At 37.9% G+C, this 17,924-nt stretch overlaps 1 protein-coding gene across 1 annotated transcript in view; it reads left to right on the top strand.

The window, feature by feature from the left end:
- The first annotated feature begins 14,039 nt into the window (after positions 1-14,039).
- Positions 14,040-17,924, top strand: part of LOC139170758 (solute carrier family 2, facilitated glucose transporter member 5-like) — a 43,525-nt gene continuing 39,640 nt past the window's right edge. The window contains exon 1 of the mRNA XM_070758256.1: positions 14,040-14,131. The gene's annotated coding sequence lies outside the window, so the exon portion shown is untranslated. The remainder of the gene's footprint in view (positions 14,132-17,924) is intronic.

The raw sequence follows: 17,924 nt of genomic DNA, 5'->3' as shown, positions 1-17,924 counted from the left end.
ACATTGTATAATGCCTTGGGAAAAACTTAAATTATATTTACCTCGTGTAAAACAAACTGACTTGAAACCTTGGGGACCGGGTTTGAGTGATTTTCAGGGCCATTCGATTCCAGTATTAGGATGTTTAAATGTTCCTATTGCGTTTAAAAAATTTCAAGGGTTTTTACCTCTTTTAGTGGTTGACGGTCCTAAACACACATTACTGGGACTTAGATGGTTACAACCTTTAGGCATTGAAATTTCAGGGGTTAACAATGTATGTGACTCTTTTGACTCAAATGATTTATTGAAAGAATTTCCCGAAGTTTTTTCTAGCACTCTGGGTAAATATACAGGCAGCCCCATATCATTTAATCTGGACCCAAATATTTCGCCCATCCGATTAAAGCCCCGCAGAATTCCCATTCCACTTTTGCCTAAAGTGGATGAACAATTAGACAAATTAATAGCTCAGGGCATCTTAATTCCCACTGATCATGCTAAATGGGAAACCCCTATTGTTACACCCGTTAAACCGGATGGCTCTATTAGAATTTGCGCAGACTATAAAGCTACGATTAATAAAGCCTTACAGCATAATGCCTATCCAATCCCAGTCGTGCAACAACTCTTACACACCTTAGGAAATGGGTCCATCTTCGCGAAGTTGGACCTGGCACAGGCATATCAACAGCTTCCCGTAGATCAAGACACCTCTGAGGCCCAGACAATTGTAACGCATAGAGGTGCCTTTAAATGCACCCGGCTCCAGTTTGGAGTCTCTACCGCCCCAGGCATTTTTCAGGGTCTGATGGAGCGCATTTTAAATAATATTCCTGGGGTCGTCCCATATTTCGACGACGTATTAATATCAGCCACATCCAAATCTGAATTATGGGACAGAATCAGGCGCGTTTTAACTAAATTTAAAGAAACAGGACTCCATTTAAAAGCGGACAAATGTTCCTGGGCCGTTCCCAAAGTTGAATTCTTGGGTTTTACAATAGATCGTTTTGGAATTCACCCCACAAACGACAAAGTTGATGCTATAAGAAATGCTCCCACCCCCTCAGATAAGACAGACTTGCAAGCATTCCTAGGACTCCTTAACTTTTATTCCGTCTTTCTTAAACAGAAAGCGACGGTGGCAGAACCGCTTCATAACCTCCTAAAGAAAGACTCTGCCTGGACGTGGGGACCAAAAGAACAAGCCGCTTTTACAGCAGTAAAAAATTTACTTTCCTCCAACAGTGTTTTAGTACAATATAATGTAGCTATGCCCTTATCCCTAACCTGCGACGCTTCACCGTTCGGCATAGGAGCTGTCCTCAGCCATAACTTTCCAGACGGCACAGAAGCCCCAATAGCATATTACTCTAAAACTCTCTCGTCAGCTGAAAGGAATTACTCCCAACTCGACAAGGAGGCGCTAGCCCTTGTCGCTGGAGTTAAACGATTTCATTATTATCTCTGTGGTCGCCCCTTTACTTTAATCACCGACCATAAACCGCTTTTAGATATTTTGGCGGGAAACAAACAAACTCCCGCCTTTCTCTCCCCTCGCATGACTCGTTGGACTATTTTTTTAGCCGCTTACAATTATACATTAATCCACAGGGGGGGGGAAAGAGATAGGAAATGCTGATGCGTTAAGCAGGTGCCCCCAAACAGAATTAGTCAGCGATCCAGCCCCTGCCTCAAGCATTTTATTAATTGAAACTAGTAAACAAACTCTATTAACAGCAACAGAAATAGCCAATCAGACACAAGTAGACCCAATTTTAAAATATATTAAACAATGGATATTAAAAGGATGGCCAATTGATCAACAACCAAACCAATTTCAACCCTTTAAGAATAGACAGTTTGAATTAAATGTGTTAAAAGATTGTATATTATGGGGAGACAGGGTTGTTATTCCAAAATCCTTACAGAAGCAAGCATTGCAGTTATTGCATATAGGTCACCCAGGAATAGTCAAAATGAAAACTATTGCCAGAAGTCATTTATGGTGGCCAGGGTTGGATAAGGACATAGAGTCATGGGTGGGTGGTTGTATACCCTGCCAGAGAACAAGACCCAACCCACCAAAAGTCACACCATCAGAGTGGCCAACACCAAGAGGGCCCTGGTCCAGAATACATATTGACTTTGCAGGACCAATCAGGGGCCAATCCTTTTTACTGGTTGTGGATGCATACTCCAAGTGGCTGGAAATTGAACTCATGGCATCCACAACTACTAGCGCAACTATAAAGGCATTAAGGAAAATGTTTGCCACACATGGCATTCCAGACATTTTGGTATCTGACAACGGGCCTCAGTTAACAGCCCGTCAAATGGAACTATTTCTTGCAGACCAGGGCATAAAACATGTGCTCACTCCACCTCATTTTCCCCAAGCTAATGGGCAAGCAGAACGAATGGTTAGAACCACAAAGGAAGCATTAAACAAAGCACCATTAGGAGATTGGCAACAACAAATCAATGAATTTTTAACCATTCAGCATATTACGCCATCAGCGTCCACAAACAAAAGCCCGGCAGAACTTTTAATGGGCAGAAACCTTCGTTCTAAATTAGACAGAATTCACCCAAATTACCAGAATGACCAAAGAGAAATAAAAGTACAAAGCGAGAGACAGTTTAACATTGGGGATTTAATTTATGCTAAAGACTATGATTCAAACGACAAATGGAAAGAAGGAACGGTATTAGATAAAACAGGTTCTAAAACATACACCATAATATTAACAGATGGGCGCAGTTGGCATCGGCATGTCGACCAACTACGCAAACGAATTAAGACTAACCCAGACATTTTGCCTACTGTAGACAAACCAATAGAGGACTTACCAGAACCACCTCGAGACTCCAGCGATGGCTGCTTGTTGCCCCTGGCGGCCGGCGAAGATCAAAATGCATCATCGCAACCAGGCCCGTCAGAGACTAGCCTTAGCGGAGCAACGGAGCCAGCCGTCCAGGCAAGCAGCTCCCAGCAAAATGAACTGCGCAGGTCCCAGAGATCTGTAAAGCCACCAATCCGCTTGCAGGACTATGTGACGTGGATTAACACGTAATCGTGGTCTCAGCCAAAGAGGGAGGGGTGTTGTGTTTGTTTAAAAATAATCGCAGAAAATCTGTGATTGGTTAAGACGCGGCTATTCAGAAAATAGCCGCGAAAGTTAAATATTTGTCAGTTAAAAGAAAGCCCGCCGTTTTAGAGAGTATAAAAGGGCAACGGGTTAGCCGTTGCCCTCATTCGGAAAATCTGCTGTTCCAGAGCTTGTGATTCACCTTGTTATGAATAAACCAGTTTGATTTAAACTACCGGAGTCCTGACTTTTCAGTACATATTAAAAAAAGTAATCGGAATTTATTGCTAAATACTAAAATTGGAAATATGTATGCTGCATTAGCAGATCAAAGGAAAAGAGGAGTAGCAATGTATGTTGAGAGTTCTATAAATTCCAAACAATTATTTAGTGACAACGAAGGTAGAATTTTGATTGTCCAGGTTAATATTGAACCTAGACCTCTTGCTATTGTTTCTATATATGCCCCAAATGATGATCAAATTGCATTTTATAAAAAATTACATCAAAAAATTATAGAGTTAAATTTGGAAAATATGTTAATTATTGGAGATTTTAATGCCATAACAAATAGGCAATTAGACCACTCGGGGGAGAAGAAAAATAGTAAAAAGGAAAAAAAGAATTTATTACCCTCCACTTTTCAAAAAATGAAAGCAGAATTACTATTGAATGATATTTGGAGGGAAAGACATCCCCAAAGAAGGCAATATACTTTCTACTCAAACCCCCACAAAACTTGGACTAGAATAGATATGGTGTGGGCTCCCAAAACAACAGCAGAGTATATACAAGAGCTGGAAATAGATGTTAATACTTGGGTGGATCATAACCCAGTTATAGTCTATATGAGAAATAGTAAAAAGCATTATAATTGGCAAATGAATAGAAATATTTTGAAAGAGAAGAATATAAAGAATGGATTGAGAAGGAATTAAAAATATTTTTTGAAATTAATAAAAATACAGATACTACTCCCCAAAATTTATGGGATGCAACTAAAGCATACATAAGAGGATTAACAATATCCTACACAGTAAAATACAACAAAGAAAAGAAAAGAAAATATGAACAATTAACGAATGAATTAAAACAATTAGAATTTATATCACAACAAAATATGAAAAATAAGGATTTGGGGGGAAAAATTTAATTAAACATAAAATTAGACTGGAAGAACAAAATCAAATACTGGAAAAAATAAAAAGAGCTAAGCAACAATATTTTGAACATGCCAATAAACCAGGTAGATGGTTAGCATATAAACTGAGAAAACAGAGACAATCTAAATTAATTAAACAATTAGAAGACAAAGATGGAACAATAAAATATGATACAGAAGAAAAAGCAAACATAGTACAAAGTTTTTTTAAAGAATTGTATAAAGACGATAATATTGAGGAAGATGAAGTATTTAAATATTTAGAAAGTTCAGAGTTACCACAATTAACAGAAGAACAACAGGAGAGGATGGAGAGTCCTATAACAATGGAAGAACTCCTTACAACTATTAAGAAGCAAAAAAATAACAAAGCCACAGGACCAGACGCTATCCCAGCAGAGTGGTATAAAATAGAAAATGAAACATTAAGAAATAATATGTTGCAAATCTTTAATGAATGCAGGTTAGATGGTAAAATTCCTAAATCATGGTCTGAATCTTTGATAACTTTAATTCACAAATCGGATACAGCAATGGAAAAAATTAAAAACTATAGACCAATATCATTATTAAATGTAGACTATAAAATATTTATTGCAATATATGCAGATAGGTTGAAAACGGTAATAAATAGTAAAATCCACTCAGACCAAAATGGTTTCCTGCCAGGCAGACAAATTAAAAATAACCTTAGAACAATTATTAATGTATTAGAATATTATGAGCAACATCCAGATAAAACATTATCATTAATGTTCTTAGATGCTCAAAAAGCTTTTGATAATGTTAATTGGACATTTATAAAAATGCAACTAAATAAAATGAGATTTGGCCCTAAATTTGTTAATTTAATAGACGCTATCTATTCAGAACAAACAACAAAAATCATATTAAATAATGAGCAATTGGAAGCGTTTAAAATAAATAAAGGAGTTCGACAAGGATGTCCTATTTCACCCCTCCTGTTCATTATGACTTTAGAAACACTATTAATAAAAATAAGAGCAGATTTAAAGATAAAAGGGTTAACAGTTGGAAAAGAGATATATAAAGTCCAGGCTTTTGCAGATGATCTGACCTTTATAATGGAAGATCCGATAGTTACAGCACCAAGATTAATCCAGACAATAGAACAATATGGTAAGGTAGCAGGTTTGAAAATAAATAAAAATAAAACACAATTTATAACAAAAAACATGAATAAATCACAAGAAAGCAATTTAGAATGTATTACTGGAATACAAATAGTTAAAAAAGTAAAGTACTTGGGAATATGGCTAACAGCCAAAACAATAACATTAAAAAATGATAATTATATAAAATTAATTAATGAAATTAAAAAGGATTTAGAAATATGGAATAACTTAAAAATATATTTTCTGGGAAGAATTGCCACAATTAAGATGAATATCTTACCCAAGGTTTTATTTTTATTTCAAGTGATCCCAATAAATCCAGGGGCAAATTTTTTAAAAAATTTAACAAATGTGGTTAGAAAATTTCTATGGCAAGGCAAAAAGGCAAGAATCAAGATAAACATGTTAGAAGATATAAAAGAGAGGGGAGGTTTTGCCCTCCCAAATTGGAAATTATATTACCAGGCAGCCGCCTTAACATGGATTAAAAATTGGATAACCTTAGAGGATACGAGAACATGAAAATTAGAAGGACATGATCTTATGCTTGGCTGGCATGCCTTTGTATGGTATGATAAAGACAAAAATCATTCTTATTTTAAAAGACATACACTAAGAAAATACTTATTTGATGTATGGAAAGACATAAAGAAAAACCACTTCTTAACAATTCCGGACTGGGTTGCCCCATTAGACGCAATAATACATCCAAATTCTATTAAGGATACAAGAATAATAAGATATAAAGATTTGTTAGATGATCAAATGAAATTAAAAACTAGAATTAAATTACAAGACGAAGGGATACAAATCGATTGGTGGCACTATGCACAGATTAGATCTAGATACCAGAAAGACAGTATACTTTATATATTTAATAAAAATAAAAATCTATTAAGTGGTTTAATTACTAAAAATCAAAACAGGGTAATTGGGAAAATATACAAATACTTGATTGCTCACAAGAATATTGATTTAACATTAAAAGATAGTATGATACTGTGGTGTAGAAATATAGGCAAAGAAATAGATTTAGACACATGGGAGAAAGTTTGGATGCACAATTGGAAGATGACAAAATCAGTTTCTTTAAAAGAGAATCAAATTAAAATGTTCTATAGATGGCATCTCCCACCAAGTAGAATAGCAAAAATGTTTCCCAAGACATCACCTTTGTGTTGGAAATGTAAGAAAGAAATAGGATCCTACTACCACCAATGGTGGACATGTAATAAAGCTAAAATGTACTGGAGAATGATAGAGAAAATGACAAAAGAGATTACAAAGCAAAACATAGAAATTACCCCGGAGTTCTGTTTACTAGGAATTACTAACCAAAATTACAAAAAAGAAATTTTGTACTTAATCATACATATTTTTACAGCGGCAAGGATTATTTACACGCAAAATTGGAAAGGGGAAAATATCCCCAAAGAAGAGGAAGTTATCACAAAAATATTAGATTGCGTGGAGATGGATATGATGACAAGACGCTTAAATGATCAAGAAGAAACGAAATTTTATGAAACATGGAACAATGTTTATGTATGGATAGATAAGAAAAAAACAACAACAGAAGATTAATAATAAGTATAGATGTTTGGTTTAAATCTTTCTTTTTCTTTTATTAAGAATAATATTAGAATTAGTTTATATACATAGAATTGATAAGATTGTTTGGTTTTATATTAGTTATAACTATCTTTTTTTTTTATAATATCACTTTTTCCTTATTAGATATTTTGTATGAGTAGTATTGAACTATGCATTTAACTATGTATTCCTTTTTCTGTATCTGCATTTATACTTTTGAGAGAAGCGGGGAAGATACATCCCCACATTTTGTGTTGAATGTTTGTAAGTCTGTGTGTTATTTTAAGAAAATTAATAAAAAAATATTGAAAAAAAAAGAAAAGAAAATATATATGAGATATAAACGAGATAGGAAAAAGATATATGAGAAGTGATGGGTGAACTCAATGGTGTTCGGGTTCAGCAAGTTCGGACAAACTTTGTGCAAAATTCGGCCGAACCCAAACCCGAACAGTTCGTGGCACCAAAGCTCTGCCCCCGGAATCCCATCATTTTTTATTTTTATGGATTTTTTAAAATTTATTTTTATTTTTACGAAAAAGGACGCTGCAGCAGTGCCGCAAGCAAAGGGTGGTCCTTTCACGTGAAAATAAAAACTTTTATTTTTACATGAAAATACCTCCCTTTGCTTGCGGCGGCGCTGTGGCGTCCTTTTTCGTAAAAATATTTTTTTTAAAAAAATGAAAAGACCTCCCTTTGAAGGAGCTGGGGAATCCGTCCCAAAAAGAGATTCCGGGGGTGGAGCTTTGACATCACGTATACCGGCAGGTTACTAAGGATGCCAAAGTGATCACTTCCTGGATTCCATGGTGCATACGCTCTCAGTGTACATACATTGTCAAGAATCATGAGATACAACACTTAATGATTGTCACAGGAGTCAAATAAGCAATCAGGAAACAATCAATATTAATATAAATAGTAAGGATACAAGCAAGCAAGTTACAGCCATACTGTCATAAGTGGGAGGAAATGGGGTATAGGAATGATGAGAAGACTTAGTAGTAGTAATGCAGTAGGTCACTTTTTCAGTGCTGGTATAACTTTGAATATTCACTAAATAAGTTTTGTAAATCAAGGACTATCATTGTAGTTGCATCATTAATAGGTTCTCCTGCTTGGGCAGGGGGGTTGGACTAGATGACCTACAAGGTCCCTTCCAACTCTGTTAATCTGTTAAACCTGCTTGTGATTTTTTTAACCCTGCTGCTCATTTCAAACAAACTCCCTAATCTTATGTTCCGGGGTCTATTTGACCCGGACTGCAAATTGATCATTTTATGTACTTATATTTGGTCTTTTTAAAAGCTTTTTTCACCTGGAAACAAGTTTGAACATTTCTGCACATAATGGAATGAAAATTGAACTGACAAAATTAATCCTTATTGGTTTATTTTTCACATAAATGTGCCTCCCCCCCCGTGTTTGTGGATTTTTTTTTAGGTTTATAAGGCCGGGGGGTGGCCCTTTTGTGGCAAAAATAAACCAATAAGAATCATTTTTTTCAGTTCATTTCTATTTTTCATATGTTCAGGATTGTTCAATTTAGTATATCAAAACTTTTGGGGGAATATTCCTTAGAGATTTGTAGCCTAAAAAAAGTATAATTTGAAACACAATTCATGGGGGGAGGGGCTTTTTGATAAAAATAAAAATATAAGCCTCAATTTTTTCAGTTCAATTTTCTTTTTTTTTCTTTTTTTTTTCTTTTTTTTGAAAATAAATTTATTAAATATATACAATAAAAACCAAATACAGAAAGACAAAAGAGATATACATATTGTACATTTTAACATTTACACTCTACTTATGTAGTAATTGGGGAGTGGGAGAAGGGGGTTATGAAGGGAGGGAAGTAGATATAGAAGGAAGGGGGATAGGGAAAAGAAGGAGTGGGGGATAGAGAAGTGAAAACCAGCGTTAGAGCTGGGTCTTTCATGATTTGCTGCCTGTAGTTTGAGCTCGTAGTTGGTGTATTTTACCCTAAGGCTTTATCAATATGCTTTGTATGTAGTTTTTAGTGCCAATATGTATAATTGATTTAGGGGTTTATTTTCTTTGTAAAGTTGGAGTTCGTGTTGATCGATGTTTACAGTTTGTTGTTTCAATTTGATGTTATGATTTGTGGTGTAAATTGCTATTTTTTCAAGTTGTTTTTGTTGGATATTTTTCTTGATGAATAATTTTTAGATAATTCCTTTTTTTTAACCAGAGGTACCATTTATCCCAAGCTTTGTAGAAATCTGTCTCATCCTTGTTTTGCAGTTCCATTGTTAGTTTGGACATTTCTGCGCATTCCATTATTTTAATCAAGAGTGATAGGGTAGTTGGGTTTTTTTCTTGCTTCCAAAATTGTGCATATAAAATCCGTGCGGCTGTAATAATATGGATTATAATATATCTGTTTTCTTTACTAAAATTTTGTCTTGTGATTCCTAGTAGAAATAGTTCGGGTTTCGCATGGATAGTCTGAGAAGTAATTTGTTCTAGTATAGTTTTAATTTTTTCCCAATATTTTTGGGTGGTTTCACATGTCCACCAGATGTGGTAATATGTACCTGGTTTTTCCCTGCATTTCCAACATAATGGTGATAGATTTGGATACATTTTTGCAAGTCTAGCAGGTGGCAAGTGCCATCTGTAGAACATTTTATAGTGGTTTTCCTTATATGAGGTTGCCATCGTTAGTTTATAGTTAGCAGTCCAAATTTTTTCCCATTCGTTTAAATAAATTGTGTACCCAAAGTTTTGTGACCACGCTATCATGGTTCCTTTAACTATTTCTTCAACAGTATCGTGTTGAAGGAGGATATTGTATATATTTGATATTTGCTTTTTTTGTGGACCAAAAATTATTTTATCGAGGGGGTTGTTTTTTTGGAAGCCTGATTTGTTCTTATCTTCATTATATTTTGATTTTATTTGTAGGTAGTGTAACCAATCTACTTTAATACCTTTTTCCATGAGTTTTTGCTTAGAGATTAGTTCATTATTTTCGTTTAGTAGTTGGTCGTATGTTATAATTTTATCAGGGGTTAATGCATTCGGGTATATAATGGCTTCTGTTGGTGAAATCCATTTTGGGATGCAGAGGTAGTGGTTTTTTTTAATGAAGCGCCAGGTGTTAATTAAGGTTTTTCGGATATAGTGTGATCTGAAATATGTTGGTATTTTATCTATGTCTGTCATCAGAAACTTGTGCCACCCGGATTGAAGGTCATAGCCTTCAAGTGTTAATATTCTAGAATTTTTAAGTATTATCCATTCTTTCAGTAGGTTTACAATTGAGGCATGGTAGTATAGTTCCATGTTTGGTAACCCAAATCCACCCCTTGACCTATGGTCTTGTAGGTCCTTAAGTTTTATCCTGGCCTTTTTTTTTGTCCATATGAATTTACGAATTTTTTTATGTAAGTTTTTGAAAAAGGTCCTGTTTAGTTTAATGGGTGCAGTTTGGAAAAGGTATAGAAATCTAGGAAGTATATTGCTTTTAATTACAGCAATTTTCCCCATTATAGAGAGTGGGAGTTTTGACCATCTGCAAAAATCTTTGTCCATTTCATTGATTAGTTTATCATAATTGTCTTCCTTGATAGTGCTGCAATTTGCGGTAATCCATAATCCTAAGTATTTAACTTTTTTGGCGGTTTTTATTTTAGTGGATTCTTCTAATTTCGATATCTGCTGTTTTGTCATATTTTTGTTATCATTTTTGTTTTTTCTCTATTAATTTTTAATCCAGCAATCTCTCCAAATTTATTTATTTCATTAATTAGGATAGGTGCAGATTTTAAGGGGTCTTGTACAATGAACACCATGTCATCAGCAAAAGCTTGAAGTTTATAGTGTTCATTTTTAATTTTTAATCCTTGGATTTCCTTGTTGTGTCTTATTTTATTTAGTAGAACTTCTAGTGCAAAGATAAAGATCAGGGGGGCTAAGAGACAGCCCTGCCTCACTCCTTTTTTTATATTTATTGTTTCTGTCATATCATTGTTTATCAGTATTTTGGCTGTTTGTATTGAGTATATAGTTTTAATGAGTTCTGTAAATTTATTACCAAATTGCATTGACACTATTTGTGTTGTAAAGAATTGCCAGTATAAACTATCAAAAGCTTTCTGTAGATCTACGAATAGGAATGCTACTGGTTTATCTATATTTTTATCGTAGTATTCTAAAGAGTCCAAAATAATCCTTGTGTTTGTTGTTATGTTTCTTGCCGGAAGGAAGCCATTTTGGTCTGTATGTATTCTAACAGTTAATATTTGTTTAAATCTTTTGGCTATGATGGATGCAAAGATTTTATAATCTGAGTTAAGCAGGGATATTGGGCGATAATTTTGAATGTAAGCTCTATTTTGTGTATCTTTAGGTATTAAAGTTATGTAGGCCTCGTTCCAGGAGGAAGGAAGTTTTGAACCCTCGAGAATTTCATTAACAAGGGGTAACATTATAGGCTCCAGAATTTCTTGAAATTGTTTGTAAAATTCGGCAGGTATACCATCTGTGCCCGGGGTTTTATTATTTTTTTTGTTTTGTAATTGCATTAGTTAGTTCCATTGATGTTATTTTATCATTTAGCATATCCTGATCTTCCTTATTTATTTTTTCTGTATTTTCTAAGTTCTTGAATAGGTTATTTATTAGTTGTTCATTTACGTCATCTTTTTTATATAATTCCTCAAAGAAAGATTTAATTATTTGTTTTTTATCGCTGAGTGTTGTTTTTAAAGCATCTGTATGATCATATAATGCCTCTATAATTTTATCTGCTTTTTGGTGAGCGAGTTTTGAGGCTAACCATCGCCCAGGTTTGTTTGCAAATTCAAAGTACTTTTGTTTGGCAATCCTTAATTTATGTGAGAGTTCTTCTTGGGTTTGCAGGTTTATGTAATGTTTTGTAATATTCAATTCTCCTAAAATTTCGGTGTTGTCTGGTTTCATTTGTAGGGTTTTTTCGAGGTTCTGAAGTTTTATTTTTAGTATGGATAGGCTGTTTTGTTTCTGTTTTTTCTTTTTCTTTTGGTATGCAATATAGGTTCCTCGCACATAGGCTTTCATTGTGTCCCATAGGTTTTGTGTGGAAGTGTTACCATCATTGTTAATTTGGAGAAACTCACCCAATTGTTGTTTTAACATTTTTTGAAAGTTTTCTTCTTTAAATATTGTTTGGTTCATAGTCCATCGTCTTGAATGATTATTAGTTGAATCAGTTCAATTTTCATATCATTATGTTCATAAATGTTCAAACTAGTTTTCCACTTGAAAAAGTTTTCAAAAAGATCAAATTCAAGTACCTAAAAAAATTCTTTTTGGTCCGGTCATATACGACCAGAAACAGACTCGAAGTGATTTTTTTTTGCCCAGAAAAGAATTAGCCACCACCCCAAACATATTGTTTTGATGATCAGCAATGTTAAATTGAATAAATGAATGCATAAGATATTAAAAATATTTTGGATTTGAAGCTTGCGTAAATAAAAAAGTGAAAATGTTTGCAAGCAGCCAAGGGGGGGGGGTATTTATGATTGTAAACAACCAATAAGAAACATTTCTTTCAGTTCATTTATATTTTTCTTATATTCAGAAATGTTCAAACTACCAATCCCGCACCAACTTTAGTAAAATTGAACACATTTTGCAAGCAAAACTATCCATAAATTGAAAAATATTTCACAAAAAACGGGGGAGCACGCATTCTATCAGCAAAATAAACCAATAAGAATTACTTTTTTCATTTCAATTTTAATATTGTGTGCAGAAATGTTCGGACTACTTTCCAAGTGAAAAAAGTATTCAAATTGACCAAACATAAGCACTTCAAATGAAGAGTTTGGCTTCGGGTCACATACGACCTGAACTGAGCAGTATTAAATACAGTGGTACCTCTACTTACGAACTTAATTCATTCCGTGACCACAGGTTTGTAAGAAGAAGCAATTTTTCCCATAGGAATCAATGTAAAAGCAAATAATATGTGCGATTGGGGAAACCACAGGGAGGGTGGAGGCCCTGTTTCCTCCCAGGAGATTCCTAGAGAGGCCCCACAGAGGCTTCTCCCCGCCTTTTCCGGTTGCAGTTTTGGAGGCCCGGGTTTGTAAATGGAAAATGGTTCTTGACAAGAGGCAAAAAAATCTTGAACACCCAGTTCTTATCTAGAAAAGTTCTTAAGCAGAGATTAGGTAGAGGTACCACTATATCTACAGTACAATGTGCTATTGGTTCTTGGATGCTGCAGTACCTGGATCTGGCCCCAGAGGGAGCCCTTCACCCTCCTTTCCCAATTCTGTTAATGTATAAACACTATGACCAGGTTTGCTATACATAGTATTTTCATTTGATTGTGTGAACATTGTGTTCACCTGCAGTTTAGTCTATTTTACAAAACTGTGGCTGCGAACGTGCCCCAGGGAGCATTTCAAGGCTTCATGGTATACCTCCTTCGTAGTATCATGGAGAGCTGGATGGCATGCCATTTCAATAGACCATATCAATAGGCAGATTGACCTTGGTTTAAAATGTTATATATACAGCATACCCTCATTTTGGTGTGGGGTTTGAATGTAGTCTAATTGTGGGTGCACAGATCAATGAGCACTGTGTTGCATATAGTGTGTATGTTTTTATTATTATAAAAAATAATAAAATTTATTTTTTTTAAAAATAGACCACGATTTTTCATTGAATCCTGGTTTCATCATGGTCCAAGGGACAAGGGCACCTATCTCTAGGGGTGCCCTACTCCAAGGTTGGGGTCTCAACTTAACCCTGGTTAGTGCTAGCCGCTTTCTCCACTTAAGCCACAAGCCAGGATTGACCGATTGATAAGGCTGGGCTTGCCCAATTTTACCGTAAGCCTGAATCAAACCATGATGGTTAGTTAATATGTTGAGGAGAAGGTGTGAAGCTTGAAAGAAAGACTGCATTTTGCAGCCTTCTCCTTCTTGTCCCTTTTAAGGGCCACATCCAACTGTCAACCGGACCCCGGAATCCTGCAGAGCCATCGTCTGATTGGCTCCCACCACCAGGCATCATTTCCAGGCCTAGTTTGTTGGTCATTTACTTAGGCCTTGAATCCGTTTGGTGCAGGACGGGTAGTGACCGGGCCCCCTGGCCTTCAAGAGGAGGCCACCCAAGCCTTGGTTGAACCCAAAGTCTGGCTGGTAAGGAACTGAGTTGGAGAGGGGGAGGGGGCTGAGAGGCTGTCTGGCCTAGTGGGCGAAGAGGGGACATTGAAAAAGGAGAGGCAGAGCGGGAGGGGAGGTGTTAGAGAAGAGAATAAAGTAAAATATTAAGTTTGGGGGGGAAGCCAAACATTTTTGAATGGCCTCTAAGTAAGCTCCATCCTTCCCCCTCTACCCCTTCTTTCTTTCCTTCCTTCCTTCTTGTTGTCACCTCCCTCCTTTCTTCCTCCTTCTTGTGTTTCCTCCCTCCTTCCTCCCTCCTTCCCTCCCTTCTGTATTTCCTCCCTCCCATTTCCATCTCCTCCCTCCTCCCTCCCTCCTTCCATCTCTTCCCCTGCCTTCTTTCCTTCCTCCTTCCTTCCACCCCCCCTCTCTCTCCTGTTTCCTTCCTTCCTTCCTTCCTTTTTTCATTCTTACCTCCTTCCTCCCTATCTTTCTCCCCCTCTCCTGTGTTTCCTTCCTTCCTTCTTTCCTTTTTTCCATTCTTACCTCCTTCCATTCTTCCTCCCTCTCTCCTGTGTTTCCTTCCATCAATCCATCCATCCTTCCTTCCTGCCTGCCTTCTTCCTTCCCTCCCTCCCTCTGCAACCCTCATTAGTTGCCGAGTGTGTGAATTCCCACAAAATCATCTGCTACAACATCCTTCCTGTCAACAACTACTTCAGCTTCAACCACAACAATACATGAGCACATAACAAATTGAAACTCAGAGTAAAACGCTCCAAACTCAACCGTAGGAAATACAACTTCAGCAAGTGAGTGGTTAATGCCTGGAACTCACTACCAGATTCTGTAGTTTCGTCACCACCACCCCTCAAAATGTTTCCCTTAGACTATCCGCTGTTGACCTCTCACTGATTCCTAAAAAGCTAATAAGGGGCGTGCATAAGCACACCAGCATGCCTACCATCCCTTTCCTAATGTTTCCCTCTTATCTATCTCATGTATACTACTTCAGCTTCAACTGCAACAACACACGAGCACACAACAGATACAAACTTAAAGTAAAAACCGCTCTAAACTCGACTGCAGGAAATACGACTTTAGTAATGGAGGAGTTGATGCCTGGAACTCACTACCTGACTCTGTAGTATCATCACCTAACCCCCCCAAAACTTTATCGTTAAACTATCCACTGTTGACCTCTCTCGATTCCTAAGAGGTCAATAAGGGGCGTGCATAAGTGCACCAATCTTGTCACCCTGAAAATGCTTTATAGAAACATAGAAGATTAACAGCAGAAAAAGACCTCCTGGTCCATCTAGTCTGCCCTGATGCTATTTCCTGTACATTTTATCTTGGGATGTGTTGTATCCTGAAATGGCTACCTTGTATTTCCTGTAAATAGTTTGTTCTGTCTTCCAGCGCTGTCTGAGCTGAAGCAGGAAGTCGCTCCTGATTGGCTCAGACGCGGCTGGCTCTTGCTTTGGTGGGAGCCGCAAATGTATAAAAGAAACGGCTTTTCCAAGCAGAGTCAGTCGGTACTCGCTGAATTGTCACTTTACCTTGCTGAGCTGTCACTTGTTCTCTGAGCTGAATAAAAGTACCGATTTGCTTGAACCCTGTCTCTGGGTCTACTTCACTGGCGACGAACGGACGGAAGAAAATCGCGTGCAACATGAACAAAGTCCAGATCGGCCAGGCTCCGGAACTCTTCGATCCCGAAAAAACGTCCTGGGACGAATACATGGCCACCTTCGAGATCTTCCTCGAGGCGGCAGGGATACAGGACGCCGAAGCCGATCGCAGACGGGCTATCTTTCTGAATTACTGCGGCCCAGAAATCCGTGGCCTTGCCCAGACTCTCACCGACCCGCAGCCAGCAAGAACCGTAGCTTGGGACGTCCTACAGGAAAAGCTAGCGAGCCATTTCAAACCGACCAAACCAGCCATGGTTTTTCGGCATCAGTTCTCCATGATGGCTCAGAAGGAAACTGAATCAATCAACCAATTCACAACGCGACTTCGGACGGTACTTGCTCAATGCAAGTTTAAAGACCCGGAAGCTCGCCTCACCGATGCCCTAGTTTTCGGCATGAAAAGCGCCACGGTGAGAAACAAACTCCTCACTGAAGAAGAGCCGACTCTACAAACCGTGATTAAACTAGCGCAAACCGCAGAAGCCGCCGACGCAGCAGTTAGAGAATTAAAAGAACACGGAAGGCGAGAACTCATTGCAAAGATTGACTCCGCGTCTCCTCGCACCGTGGAATCAGACGACCCCAGCCAACCAGCTCACAACGGGGACAACTGTTTCCTGGTACAAGACCAGTCGAGACACCACAGAGCTACTCACCCAGCCCCCTGCGCGGGCTGCCGGGGAAACCACCAGCGCCATCGATGCCCTTTCCGAGACGCCACATCGCCATCGCATGCAGAGCAACGGCACCAGAGGAGACATTCGCCACACCGCAATACCAACGACCACAAAACCAGACCCCCCAACCGCGAGAAAACAGACCGTTCCACTATTCGGGTCAAAGGAACTACTCAACCGCTAACCGCGACTACTATAGAGGTAACGCTAAATTTTCCGTGAATAACACGGCAACAAAGAAGGGGGCTAAAATTGTTATCTCACTGTTACTAAATAACCAACCATGCTCGATGGAGCTTGATACTGGGTCTAGGTATACCATTATGCCTTGGGAGAAGTTTAAACTGTATATGCCCAACATGTCTAAATCTGATTTAAAACAAACCTCTTTGGTAATCAGAGATTTTCAAGGGGGGGTAATCTCGGTCCTGGGAACAGCAAATGTACTTATTGTATTCAAGAATGTCAAATGTACCCTACCCATGCTTATTGTAACGGGGGCTAAGCACTCTCTCTTGGGGTTGGCTTGGATGGAACCTTTGGGGATTGAAATTTCGGGTGTGTGTAATGTAAACTGTGATAATATGCCTAACTTTGTGCAAGAGTTCCCTGAGGTGTTCAGCCCCGCCTTAGGTTCATATAAGGGGCCCCCTATATCGTTTTCTATTGACCCCAAGGTCCCACCAGTCAGGCTAAAACCTCGCAGGGTCCCCCTTCCGCTTCTCCCCAAACTAGACCTGCAGCTTGATAAACTTATAAGCCAAGGTATTTTGGTCCCTGTGGAACAAGGACCATGGGAAACCCCCATAGTTACGCCTATGAAGCCAGATGGGTCTCTAAGAGTCTGCGCAGACTATAAATCTACCCTTAATAAGGCCCTCCAACACCACCCCTACCCCATCCCGGTGGTACAGCAACTCCTTCACTCCCTGGGGGAAGGGAAAAGGTTTGCAAAGATCGACCTCGCGCAAGCTTACCAGCAACTTCCGGTCGATGAACAAACAGCAAACGCACAAACAATTGTAACGCACAGGGGAGCTTTCAAATGCACGAGGTTACAGTTTGGGGTAAGCATAGCCCCAGGAATATTCCAGAGCATCATGGAACGCCTATTGTCAGGGGTAAATGGGGCCATTCCATATTTTGATGACATCTTAATTGCAGGGGAAAACCAGGAACAAGTAAACAAAAGAATAAGGGAAGTACTTAAGAGGTTACAGGACAAAGGCTTAAGAATCAAGCCTGACAAATGTGTCTGGGGAACTAACAGTATAGAATTTCTAGGATATAAAGTAGACAAAGAAGGTATCCACCCCACAACAGAGAAGCTAAGAGCCATTAGGGAAGCCCCAGAGCCACGAGATAAGAATGAGCTGCAGGCATTTTTAGGCCTTCTTAATTTTTATTCCGTTTTTTTGAAGCAGAAGGCAACAGTAGCAGAGCCTCTACATCGTT

This window comes from Erythrolamprus reginae, chromosome 8 (genome assembly GCF_031021105.1).
Source record: "Erythrolamprus reginae isolate rEryReg1 chromosome 8, rEryReg1.hap1, whole genome shotgun sequence".
NCBI classification, from domain to species: Eukaryota; Metazoa; Chordata; class Lepidosauria; order Squamata; family Dipsadidae; genus Erythrolamprus; species Erythrolamprus reginae.
This window is presented reverse-complemented; position numbering and strand designations above follow the sequence as displayed.